The sequence below is a fragment of the Bos indicus genome, chromosome 1, assembly GCF_029378745.1.
Source record: "Bos indicus isolate NIAB-ARS_2022 breed Sahiwal x Tharparkar chromosome 1, NIAB-ARS_B.indTharparkar_mat_pri_1.0, whole genome shotgun sequence".
Lineage (NCBI taxonomy): Eukaryota > Metazoa > Chordata > Mammalia > Artiodactyla > Bovidae > Bos > Bos indicus.
In genome coordinates, this window is record NC_091760.1 from 59866116 (window position 1) to 59879827 (window position 13712).

The 13712-nt window shown below is 40.2% G+C and overlaps 1 protein-coding gene across 43 annotated transcripts in view; it reads right to left on the minus strand.

The window, feature by feature from the left end:
- The window catches only part of ZBTB20 (zinc finger and BTB domain containing 20), an 863676-nt gene that overhangs the window by 213076 nt on the left and 636888 nt on the right, over nucleotides 1–13712 (minus strand). For 2 of the 43 annotated variants that reach the window (XM_070794751.1, XM_070794075.1), the window contains exon 1: nucleotides 1–13712. This exon is cut by the window's right edge and continues 48192 nt beyond it. The exons of the other annotated variants lie outside the window; for them this stretch is intronic. The gene's annotated coding sequence lies outside the window, so the exon portion shown is untranslated. 43 annotated transcript variants of the gene reach the window in all.

Genomic DNA, 13712 nt, shown 5'->3' on the forward strand with positions numbered 1-13712 from the left:
CTTTCAGCTTTGGAGCTCAGCAGAAGTGTCCATTCCATACAAGCACACAAGATTAGATGAGCAGTTCCAAAGACCTTGTCTGAACCAAATCCATTTCATGTAGTTTGCCACATTTCTTAAACAGAAGATGAGCCCTTTCTATCTATGGCCCAGATTTGGGTTGGATCGCTGAACTATTGCCCAACTCTTATAAGCAAAGCACTAACATGTACCAATCAACAGGCAGCCCATAGCAGAGGTATCAGGAAGGTCAAAATACACACACATAAGAAATTGGCAGTACATTATAGAGAAAAGCTATTTCTAAAGATGGACTTTGGCTACTTAAAGCCTTTGAGTGTTATTCAACTTTTGTCAGGGGAAAAAAAAATCAGTCCCAGTGTTACTTGTAAAGATCTGGTTAAAAAAAGAGATCAATTCAAACCATTATTTTCATAAGGACACAAATCAGAGATAAATTATGACAATTTCTTCATAGCTGACTTCTTGGAGAATATTGTTCTTGTCTCCACTAATGACTTCTGGAGGTTGGTTATTGCTGTGATCAGGAGCTGGGAGGATAGAGGCCTAAGACCTTTCAATAGAAACATTTTGTTCAATATCAGTTCAGAAAATAAAGCCAGCATTAAGCTGACTTTGATAACCTATCATATCATTATGGCTGATTCACTCCTTATGCTGTTTTGAATGTGAAGAATGAGTTGAACAGTAAAGGTGTCAAGCTAACCAGCAACTGGAGTTTGAAAGGCTATGGTTCAAAAAGCTGATAATAATGTTAGAATTCATAAAACTTACTCCTGGTTCCCTCAGTCCATCCCTTCCTGGTTTCACATCCACATTCCTATCATTAGGCAGGTGAAGAAAAAGAAACAAATGTGATCGGGACTGCCTCTTTGGGGATACAGTTGGTTCTCCATCCTCCCCAACTGTAACCTGCTCTCAGTTATCTGAAAAGTTATCAATTGAAATGCTTTAATACTTCTTCTTAGGGGAACTGGCATTTTAAACTATCTCTACAAGATCCAAATTCAGGTTTTTCCAAGGTTATGAGGAAGGTATTTGGTGATTCTGTGTTTGTGTGTGTGTGGTGGTGGTGGTGGTGGTGGTGATGGTGGAAAGCGGTAGGGGTCATCATAGACTCTCTGAACTACAGATTTTGCAGCTTTATTGCCCAAGGGGGTCACCTGATTTCCTATCTCAAGAAACAAAGTTTCCTATGGTTCAATTGCAAATAAAGATATATTCATACATATGCATATATCATATATATATTATATATATATTTATAGATTGAAGGTGGGAGGAGAAGGGGATGACAGAGGATGAGATGGCTGGATGGCATCACTGACTCAATAGACATAAGTCTGGGTAAACTCTGGGAGATGGTGATGGACAGGGAGGCCTGGTGTGCTGCAGTCCATGGGGTCGCAAAGAGTTGGACATGACTGAGCAACTAAACTGAACTGAATATATATATATATATATATATATATTTCTGATTGAAAGTTATAAACATCTGGGGAGAGTCTATACACTCTATGAAGTGTTCCTACTGATGTCCGAGTAATTTAGGTAGAAACATAAGGAAACATAAACGGTTTCCTCTGACACTACAAACATGTTCTTCGTTAGTGATTTCCTCCTGGTTAATTGCCCTTCATTCCTGGCTCTTTGGAGTATGTGCTCAAGTAGACTTTTTCACAGTATCTTTCCAGTGGGTGAAATTTACTTATAAATACCTGAATACTTGTATTCACCTATTAATGGCCTAGGAATTGAGGATGTTTTTTTGTCTGCTATTTCACCTTTCACTTCATGAAAGGATTAGATTGTAAACAGCCTAGCAGAATCCTTCAGGCCAAACCCTGGCTGAGCTGATCTCAGCAGGCAGGGACCAGTGGCAGCCTATGAAACACAATTATGAAAATAGAAAGGATTCACTCATACTTTCAGGAAGAAATTATGTTGTTTCCAAGATGACACCTAGAAAATAAGACACGTTACAAGACACTGAGCAAGATATGACTTTAAAAAGAGTCAGCAGAGGTAAATTTCAAAAAACACCAGATTTGCCAGAGCCTTCTCAAACTGTAGATATATTTTCAGTGTCTGACCTGCACCAGACATTTAAGGGAAGTCCATTTGTCTCTGACCAATGAAGCCCAAAATACCCATGCACAAAAGGCAGCGAGTATTTCTCATCTCCAAAGGCAATCAGTTTATGCCCAGAGTATGAGGGTTCATGGCTTTCTTTTAATTTTATAATTCTGTATATGCCTGGTTCCTCCTGCATGAATAGATCCTGAGGAAGTGACCCATCCACAAGCCCACGGAGCTAATTAACCCCATCCTGAGGGTTACCCCTCCCTCATCTCACACATCCACTCAGTGTTTTAAATGACCCAGCAGTAGCGTGATCAGATGATTTTTTTTTTCTCAGTGAGGAAAACATGGTGTTGGGAGAGCTAGGATATGTCTGCTCTAATTCAAAACAGCAGTGGGACCCTAAAACATTATCAAATAACTTTTTATCAGTAGTGCAGAAATGATCAAAAATGCTTGAATGAAATCTTTCATGATATTCATCCAACTTACTGAAGTTTCTATTTTTAAATAACAAATAATACATAATAAATACTGAGGTAGAGAAGTTTGAGCTATATCCATAAAAAATTTTTTAAATCTCCTTTTACTAGGGAAAAAAAAAAAAAAAAAAAGACCCATAGCCTCCTTCCTCATCTTTAACAACTTAAAAAGAAGGGCCAATGAGAAGAATGACACAACCCATCCTTTTTCCATTTCAAGGAATAGGCTCATGTTTTTCCAGATTTATTTTTGCCAAAGTGAATGTCTTGAAAACTCTGAGATGATCGCTGTTTTCTAACTTTTCAAAAAAGAAAAGAAAAAAGTGAACATGATGATGGTGGGTGATTTAATGGAATCAGCTTGTCAACATGATGAAACTGAAAAAGCTTCTACAGAATATGTCCACATGCTAAAATAAAAAATCTTTAACATAATGTATATAGTGTAGCGTGATTTTTGTTATGGCAAAAGAAGAGAATATCATTAATTTAGACAGTAAGTGTAAGGTTCTGCTAAAAACTCCATGGATAAATCATAGAAATACATCTTGGCCAGACAAATGGAGCCAGACAAGTTCTAGTTCTTTCAGAAGCTATCAAAAGAGCCATCAGATTTTAAGTCTGTCATCTCTCGTATGTGATAAGAAAAATTCTCAGCAATTCCCCTCAGTAATACTAGTTATAGCTTCAAAGTTTTAGCAATTTATACATAAAAGGACAAGAAAATGACCTTTTGTGAATGTCCCATTTTAGGCAAACCATGATATTTCTTGCATTCTTAAATGTAAGTGTGGCAGATTGGCTCATTTTGGTAGGGCTTGGTGGGAGAACTTGCACATCTTGTGTGAACTTTTAACCTCTCCTTCCTCTGCAGAATGGTTTATGCACACACTATTTAATGTCCAGGAATTCTGTAATTCTTAGCACGGTGATCAGTCAATACAAGGGAAAATCATCTAATATTTAAAATTCATGTTTAAGACTGTCTTAAATCCTATGCTCTTGAACTAAAAACCTTATGAAAGTTCTAAAACAATTGAATGCTTCTTCCTAAGTGTCTTATAGGTGTGGTTGCCAACTGAGAGTGTTAGGTTGGTAAAACTGGGTTAATAGGCAAAACAGGTGCTGGATGAACAATGTTTTTATTTACACTGGTTGGAAATTGTATATTTGATTTATAGCCCAAATCAAGCTCTTATATCAGTACCTCCAGTCTTTGACTGGAACTGCTTCATTTGATTTCAAAGATTCCTGCCCATCATTGATTCTTGGGATTCTAAAGGACTTAGGTCTATGGGGTCCAATCCCTCACTACTTCTCTAACCTCATTTCTCATCACTTGCATGCAACATTGGTCCAACTGCAATAAAATATGTTTACCTAAGTGGAACAAGAATAGAAATGTGAGTTAGGATTGAAATGAATAAACCAATTAGAATTAGTGACTCTATGTTTTTGAGAAAATTCAGGTTTCCCATTGGAGAGATACCTGTGTTTTTAACTGAGCCTAACACAGTGTCTGGACCTTCCTTGAGAATTAGTTAGATACGGGAGAACATGCAAAGCACTGTCGATATGGAGGCATGCTTTCATTCACTAATTTAACAGAAGTTTTTCCATAGTCTACTATTAATTACTCTGCCGATTAGACTCCATTGCAGCTCTCGAGGACCTCTACTGTAATGTACACTTTACAGTTTTTATGTCTCCAATATTACTGATAGGTTACTTGCTCACTTTTGTAAGTTATCCTAAACATAACCATCTGCCTATAACAACTTCCTGTTCCTTATTCACTCTTTTCAATTGCCCTGGGACATCCAGCAGCAGCAGCAACAGCAGTAGTAGTAGTGTTAGTTGCTCAGTCATGTCTGACTCTTTGCAACCCCATGGACTGTAGCCCGCCAGGCTCCTCCGTCCATGGGATTCTCCAGGCAAAACTGGAGTGGATTGCCATTCCATTTTCCAGAGGATCTTCCCGATCCAGGGATTGAATCTGGGTCTCCTGCATTGCTGGCAGATTCTTTACCATCTGAGCTACAGGGAAGAACTCGCATGTCCTAAGTCGCTTCAGTTGTGTCCGACTCTTTGAGATCCTATGAACTGTAGCCTGTCAGGCTCCTCTGTCCACAGGATTCTCTAGGCAAGAATACTGGAGTGGGTTGCCATGCCCTTCTCCAGGGGATCTTCCTGATCCAGGGATGGAACCTGGGTCTCTTCTGTCTCCTGCTTTGGCAGGTGGGTTCTTTACCACTAGCGCCACCCAAGGAAACCCCGACATCCATTAAGCCCTTATCAATAATCTGACCCTTTGTGGCCTATATTATCAATTCAGTTCATTTCAACTTAGGTAAGAAACTCCTTCCTTACCATCAACTACCTTGTCTTTTTCAAACCATCAAGAAAAATCATATATGTCTCCCCAGTACTATTTGTTTGAAATGGATCCTTACCATCTTATTTAAAACAGCATTCTTTTCTTTTCTTTTTTTTTTGAACAATTGATGGGGTCTCCACTCCTGAGATATATATTTTGAGTTTCAGGCAAATTATGAGTCAATGGTCTCTCAGACACAACACTCACTACTCTCTGGGGAGAACACTTCAGACCCCAACAGAGGATTATAACTTTAAATAAACTCAGCCTCTGGAAGGATTTAATGGAGCACATGTCTCTGGTCCCTTGCTCCTTGTAAGGAGGTACCCTGCCATTATGTTTTAGTCTTTTCTGAACTTAGCTATCTTAGGTCAGTTACAGTGAACATGGTATGGAGAACATGAATTCCTTCTCAACATGTTAAATTTTCCTCCTCAAATGCCTTATATACAAAAACACAAGCGTTTAATGTATGTACAGAGCAGCAAACATTCTCTCCCTGTTTCTTTTCAGATACTTTCTTCTCACATAAACAGTGGCGATAGAATTATAAGTGCCATTGTTCTGCCTCCATGTTAATATTCTTACTATCTTGTATAAACAGGAGTGAATGAATACGTACATGACACCAATCAATCCCTTTCTTAAAAATGCAGTTCTCATCTTTTTAAACAGAGGAGGATGAATTAATGAATTCAACATGCAGTTTATCTGTTTATATTTTGAATGTTAATAAAGTAAAACCAAATTATTGCCTAAGTTCTTTTCAGATTTACATCAGCCATTAACACTCTCCATGCCAGCCTGGGCCAAGGGAAAGTGGGACTAGTAGCCTTGGGTCCAAGTCCCTGGAGTCAGCTGGAGAGGATGTGAAGCAGCTAGAGCAGGAGGAGATATTCACTGGCAATGAAAGAAAAAAAATATATATGTGAGAAATATATATATATATATGTAAGAGAAAAAAATATATATATATATTTGTAGAGCACATTGCTAGAAAGAGATCATCTGGGGGCATTAGGTGAGAGAAATATCAAAACCAACCATAAAAGTGCTCTGAGGGGACTAGGGAAAAGGGAAATACTGTTCTTTTCATCTCCTCAATGACTTCCCTTCTTCCTTAGAGTGCTTTCTCTTTCTATCACATCATACTTCTCCCTCCATTCTTCAGGTTTTCCTCTATTTCTAACAAAGAAGCATTTAAGAAAATTTTAGGCAACAGTGAGATCCCTCCCCCCAAAAATGAGAGGAGACTTATGATAACACACTGAACATTTTTATATACACAAGAAAATACAACCTATATTTGATTGACCAAGAACTAGAAACTGGGACTTTTGAGATTTAAAAAATTCATGGTATGTCTGGTCATATTAATCTTCAGACCAGCTGGTTTTTTTAGCATCACTGGAAAGAGCTATAAGAGAATCTTGAGCATAAAAAAATAGGGAAAAAAATGGAATTTTATAAGGATTTATATCTGTAAAGAGAAAGGGGCTTTAGAGTTGTCTATTGAAATTCCCCTCAAATTACCAAGGGAAGGAATTTAGGAATCCTTGTTGGGTTTAGGGAACTACTAAACCCTGTCTATTATGTTCATTACAGTCATTCAAGCAAATAAAGGATAACTAGAGCATGGTATCTCACAGTGAATAACATGGTTGGTTACTCTGCCACTCTGACATATGGAGGCAGGGCCCACAGGACCAGGGGTCTCCTTATGAATACTACAGAGAGATGCTCAGGTTCATCTGAATGCACAGAGAATGAAGGATTAGTGGGATGGTGTCAGCTGTGAGGTAGCTAAATGTATTTTCTAACCAAGCACCATCATTTTGAGCCTTGCCTTCTTGGAAAAAAATTTCAACACAGAGTTTATGGGAATCCTTTATTTGGTCACTGGGTGGGGGAGGATGCTGGGACTATGACAATATTCAATGGCCAGAGACAAGAGGAAACGAGAAGAAAGAGGAAACCCAGAAAGCAGGAATGAGTGCCAAAAGAAGGGTGCCAGCTCTGGAGACTCTCTTACAGAATAAATAGAGAATCTTAAAATAAGAAAAAAGAGAGCATGTGTTGAGGAAAACATCAGTATACTTTTGGAATCTGAGGCAAAAACGAAAAATATTTGTCCCTTGCCAATTTTCACCATTGTCTCATGGAAGATTCCTTTTTCTTCCACTTTAATATATACAAGTACATTCTTTTCCGAAGGGTCAGCCTTCTGTGATAATGACAGTCTTAAGTTATTGGCAAAGTTGAGAATGAAACTCTGACTTCCAGGCTATGTTTCTAAGTCCAGTCTATACCCTCCAAAGTGTTCAGCCTGTTTTCTGTGGTTTCTTTGGGACAGTGGCAAAAGATACATGTGGTAGGGGCAGACTTCCTTCTTGGGATATATACAGCCCCAGAAAATAAACACCTTTTCACCATGACTTTTGACTTTCATTTTTTTCTCTTTTCTCCTAGACTATTAATCTTCAATTTCTTCTCTACCAGTCTGGGCCCTCATGGTTAGCTTTTAAGACACCCGCCATCAGTTTCTTCCTCTATGACTTTCAATTGTTCCTCACTAGTTCTTGAGGCCATACGAACCCATTCATGTATGTTTGCCTCAACTCCCAGGCTGCTGAGCAAAGCTGAGGGAAAATCACAAAACTGGATCGCCTGGTGCCCTTTCAGAGTTCTGGTTTCCAACCTGAGCTGGGGTTTTGGAGCTACTTTACAGTTCTTTCATCTTTTCTTAGTCAGTTTCCTTTTTCAGTCCCCAGTTTCCTTTTATCATGTAATTAACTGCTTGCAACTTACCTCCTACCCTTTATTCTTAGCTACTGTATTAACCTTGCCTTCTTTTCAAACAGAAGACAGAGCTATCAAATGTCAGTCCTATCACGCTACCTCTGTCGGAACCCATCCCTGACATCTCAGATACTTTTTTGCCTAGCATTAATTATCTCCTTCAGGATCTTACTATATCAGTTACTCCTTCTATCTTCTGCATTTTCCATTTTCCTACTGCATGCCAACATGCTTCAGTTGCCCACATGTGAAACAAACAATAACAATCACAACAAACTAACAAACAACAGATCATCTTCCGTGGACACAGTCTTTCCTTCCTTTGAACCACTTTTAAGCTTCCTAAACCGATTCATTCCTCAACACAGTAAAATCTGGTTTGTCTACCTGTGTCGCCAATTAAATGACCAAGGTCTCCAAAAACCTCTGATTGCTAGCTCCTAAGATCCATTTTGCCTGGAGAATCCCAGGGACGGGGGAGCCTGGTGGGCTGCCGTCTATGGGGTCGCACAGAGTCGCAGCAGCAGCTGCAAGATCCATTTTCCAACCTTGTTGCTTTCTTTCTTTCTTTTTAAAGTCAGGTCCATTGATAAATAATTTGCATACAATAAAATTCACCCTTTCTTTTAATACCTTTCTACAGTTCAATAAGTTTTGACTTCTGAGTTGGTTTCTTGATATGTGTAAAATAAAATCCAAATGCTTTGAATTCATACACAAATCTCTTCAAAATCTCCTAACAGTCTTCCCCATGTAACCTTTGTCTGGTCATATACCCTTTAGCGAGATAAGTTCTGTACATTTAAGCTTCTAGGACTTTCTTCAGTTTCCTCCCTGTAAACATACATGTTTTTGTGTAATATAGTAAATGCTGTATTAATAGCACATCTATTTCCATATAGAATTATAAAACTAGATGCTATTTTGAGAAATTGATGTTTTCAAAATAGAGTGTAACTTTAAAGATCTCTGCTGTTTTAGTTATGGGTTGAATGCTGTCCTCCTCAAATTATTATGTTGAAACACTAGCCCCTGGAACCACAGAATGTGACTGTATTTGAGAATAGGGTCATTGCAGATATGACTGATAAAGATGAGGCAATCTTGAAGTAGGGTGGATTACTATCCAGTAAGACTGGCATCCTTTTAAAAGGGGGAATTTGGACACAGACAAACACATGAGGAGAACGCTAGGTGAAAACGAAGGCAGAGATTAGTGTGATGCTTCCATAAGCTGAGGAACACCAAAGATGGCCAGCAACCATCAGAAGGTCGGGAGAACTATGGAACAGATTCTTCTTTAGAGCTCTTGGAAAGAATCAATTCTACTGACACTTTGATCTTGGGTATTTAGCCTCTAGAGCTGTGAGACAAGAATTTCTGCCTCTCCATTTTGTGGCACCTTGTTATGGCAGCTCTAGTAAACCAATACCTTTAGTAAATAACCATCTTTGAGTATGCTGGAATACTAATTTGCTCATTCACTTACCAAGTCCTTAACAGATACCTCGTATGTGCTACGGGCTTCCCTGGTGGCTCAGTGGTAAAGAACCTTCCTGCCAGTGCGGGAGATGTGGGTTTGAACCCTGGGCCAGGAAGATCCCCTGGAGAAGGGAATGGCAACCCATTCCAGGATTCTTGCCTGGGAAATCCCATGGATGGAAGAGCCTGGTGGGCTATAGTCCATGGGTCACGAAGACTCAGACATGACAGAGCAACTAAACAACAGCACCAGGTGCTGGACACTGTCCCAGGAGCGATGATGCCAGGTGCACATGAGAAACTCGAACCGTTTGTTGCACGAATGACTAAGAACTTCATAATGTTCCTGTACTTTTTGTGTATTTACTAATAAGCAGTTAATCTATTCATCAGCATCAGATCAGATCAGATCAGTCACTCAGTAGTGTCCAACTCTTTGCGACCCCATGAATCGCAGCACGCCAGGCCTCTCTGTCCATCACCAACTCCCGGGGTTCACTCAGACTCATGTCCATTGAGTCAGTGATGCTATCCAGCCGTCTCATCCTCTGTCATCCCCTTCTCCTTTTGCCCCCAATCCCTCCCAGAATCAGAGTCTTTTCCAATGAGTCAACTCTTGGCATGAGGTGGCCAAAATACTGGAGTTTCGGCTTTAGCATCATTGCTTCCAAAGAAATCCCAGGGCTGATCTCCTTCAGAATGGACTGGTTGGATCTCCTTGCCGTCCAAGGGATTTGCAAGAGTCTTCTCCAACACCACAGTTCAAAAGCATCAATTCTACAGCACTCAGCCTTCTTCACAGTCCAACTCTCACATCCATACATGACCACAGGAAAAACCATAGCCTTGACTAGACAGACCTTTGCTGGCAAAGTAATGTCTCTGCTTTTGAATATGCTATCTAGGTTGGTCATAACTTTCCTTCCAAGGAGTAAGCGTCTTTTAATTTCATGGCTGCAGTAACCATCTGCAGTGATTTTGGAGCCCCCAAAAATAAAGTCTGACATTGTTTCCACTGTTTCCCCATCTATTTCCCATGAAGTGATGGGACCAGATGCCATGATCTTTGTTTTCTGAATGTTGAGCTTTAAGCCAACTTTTTCACTCTCCACTTTCACTTTCATTAAGAGGCTTTTGAGTTCCTCTTCCCTTTCTGCCATAGGGGTGGTGTCATCTGCATATCTGAGGTTATTGATATTCATCAGCATAGGACTGATTAAGTGCCTACCATTTATTCATTGATCAAATATTTATGGCATACCTACTATGTGTCAAATAACATTCTAAGCACAGAGGATAAAATTATAGATAGGACAAATTCTCTACCTTCATGAAGCTTGAGTTCAAATGGGGGGACATCAGACAAAAACAAGGAAATAAATTATGTAATTTCACTCTGTGCCCCACAATGACAATCATAAGTATTTATCCTGTAAACCCTCTAACTCTTGAACAATGCCCAGGTCAATACTGATATTAAAAATATTCCTAAATACCACTCTCTGTTATTTCCCTTATGTTCCTGCATTCTCCATATAAGCCTGAATATTTAAAGTCATTAATATTCCCTGGTGGCTCAGATCGTAAAGAATCTAAATGCTATGCAAGAGACCTGGGTTCAATCCTTGGGTCGGGAAGATCCCCTGGAGAAGGGAATGGCAAGCCACTCCAGTATTCTTGCTTGGAGAATCCCATGGACTGAGGAGCCTGGTGGGCTACAGTCCGTGGGGTCACAAAGAGTTGGACAGGACTGAGTGATTAATTCTCTTAAGCTGTTCTTCAGACTTTCTGATTTAAGCATAATTTTAGGAGTTTACACATTATTTCAGAATCTACAAAATAAAGATTAACACGTTAAAGTCTGAGAGTGGAGCTAGGGTAATCCACAGGCAGTGTACAGGCTAAAAATGTTTGGGTAGGACACCCAAAGTTGGCTTTCTCAGTCAGCCAGTGTCATTCAACACCTATTTCTTAAGTGCTTCCAGTATGTCAGCCCCTGTGCTGAAGACAGAAGAACTGTGGGAAAAGCAGGCATGGTGCTGACCCCCACCAAGCTTATGTTCTAAAGGGAAACACCTGAACACCTGATTTCACAGTCCCTTTCTTACTTACAACTGTGATGGGGCTGTGTGAAGAAAGCTGAGAGAACTCGGGGTCAGGGGACTCGGCCACGAGGGGTTGTGAGAAGCCTCCTTGAGGAAGTGGTACCTCAGTACTGACTTTGGGGCTGGGGTATGTATGGATCTTTGTTTCAGCAGGGATCACAGACTCTTATGTTTCTTCCTCCTCCTCTCCTTTCATCCGTGTACACATTTCAAATACTTAAAAGCATTCTTCAAATACAGTAAGAACACCAAAACTAAACACAAGAGAAGGACTCTTCAGAGGAAAGGGGCCAAAAATAGAAGGGGAAAAAAACCCCTAATCTCACCATTTGTTTTGAAAACATCCAAAATGATTAAAACACATTATAAACTAAAACATATGAACTAATCACTTGCCAAGTTTCATTTTTAAATCATAGCCGTTCTCGAGGTTCATAAACTAAAAAAGAGTCTTCAGTGTGAACTTGTGTTTTTCTTTGCTTGGCCCACAGTTGGCCGGCTGTGAAGCTGTATGGAGGAAAATCCAGCTGGTCAGGAACACATGGAGTACCTCCACTGGAAGGTAAGCTCCATGAGATCAGGCCTTGGTCCATTCATAGCTGTGTCCCTAAAGCACAGAAGAGCACTTGGAAAACAATGGGGACTCAATAAATGCTGAATGGCTAACTGAATGAATATTCTGGGGCTTTGAAGGAATTCTCCAGATATCTTTTCTTACCCAAGCCACATCTTGCTTTAATCCAGTGGTCTGGGGGCAATTTTTATCCCCCAGGATATGTTTAGCAACATCTAGAGACACTTTTAGTTGTAAAGCTCTTGGACAGCAAGGAGATCAAAACAGTCAATCCTAAAGGAAATCAACCCTGAATATTCATTGGAAGGACTGATGCTGAAGCTGATGCGCCAATACTTTGGCCACCTGATATGAAGGGCCAACTCATTGGAAAAGACCCTGATGCTGGGAAAGATTGAAGGTAAGAGCAGAAGGGGGTGACAGAGGATGAGATGGTTGGATGGCATCACCAACTCAAAGGACATGAGTTTGAGCAAACTCTGGGAAGTGATGAAGGACAGGGAAGCCTGGCGTGCTGCATTCCATGGGGCTGCAAAGAGTTGGACATGATTTAGTGACTGAACAACAAAATCTAGTGGGTAGAGACCAGAGATGCTGCTAAACATTCTACAATGCATAGGATAGCTCTGCACCACAAACATTTACCTATCCCCAAATTTCAGCAAGGACCAGGAGAAACTCTGCCTTAGGCCCCTTTTTACTGTTGGGCTGTATTTGGGAGTATGGGGCTCCATATATTTGGGAGAAGTTGAGTCCTGGAGGCACCAACCTGAAGAGCCTCCTTGCTTCATCCTCATTCCTTACATGGGCCAACAGAACCGCCCCACTGGGCCTTTTGGCCCCACTGGATCAATACGCAGTTTCTGGGGAAACCAGCTGAAAAAGATCTGTCTTTACAATGGTAGGGAACAATTTTCACTGTGTAGTGGTAATTTCACTGAGCTTATCAAGGAATATAACCTCATTTAAATAAAATTAGCTTGTTTAGAGTCTACTCATGTGTCTGTAAGAAAAACAAATGTCCTCCCCTAATTCAGCCAGTTTCTCCATGTCTGATTAGGACCTGCACACCAGTCTAGCTTTATAATAAATAAGATCGGCTTCAAGAATCCACCAAACCCCAATGATAATATAGTATACAGAGACTGGATTGATAGCTTTTCATCTGCTCTGTTCCTTGCCTCGTGTATTAAAATAGTAGCGCTTGTTTCGGTTTCCGTTCGGAAACTTCCATGGTGCCAGAAGAGTGCATGTGCCGATTTCCCCATGATGGTGGTTGCTCCAGGAATCTTGGTATTGTGGCATGGGTCCCAGTTACCATAGAGACTGCATACGCTGACAGTGCAGCATTATGATTGGTGAGGAAGGCATATTTTGCAGAAGCTTTTTGGAGAGATAAAGAGAAGACATGGGAAAGGGAGGCTCACAATAAAGTCGCACAGCAAAGAGAAGTCCCTGATCATCACAGATTCTAGAAATTCGGGACAATAGAGATTACAACTACTATTACAAAGCCAACATAAACTTTTCCCCCACAAGGCTGTGTCAGTCAGGAAAATTTCAAGTATGAGGAGAAATAACTGATATATTCTCAAACAAAAAAAGTAAACAAATGAACCTACCAAGGTCTCGAGGTAACAAAAATGATACGGCAAGAAAATATTTTTAAGTGATTCAAGGCAAAGGAAGAAAAACGGAATCTAAGAGAACAATAAAATCAAAAGTTACATTCCTGAGGATGGCTGATTTACGGAAAGGCTGGCAAAGAGTAACTTAAGTTCTGAGTGCCT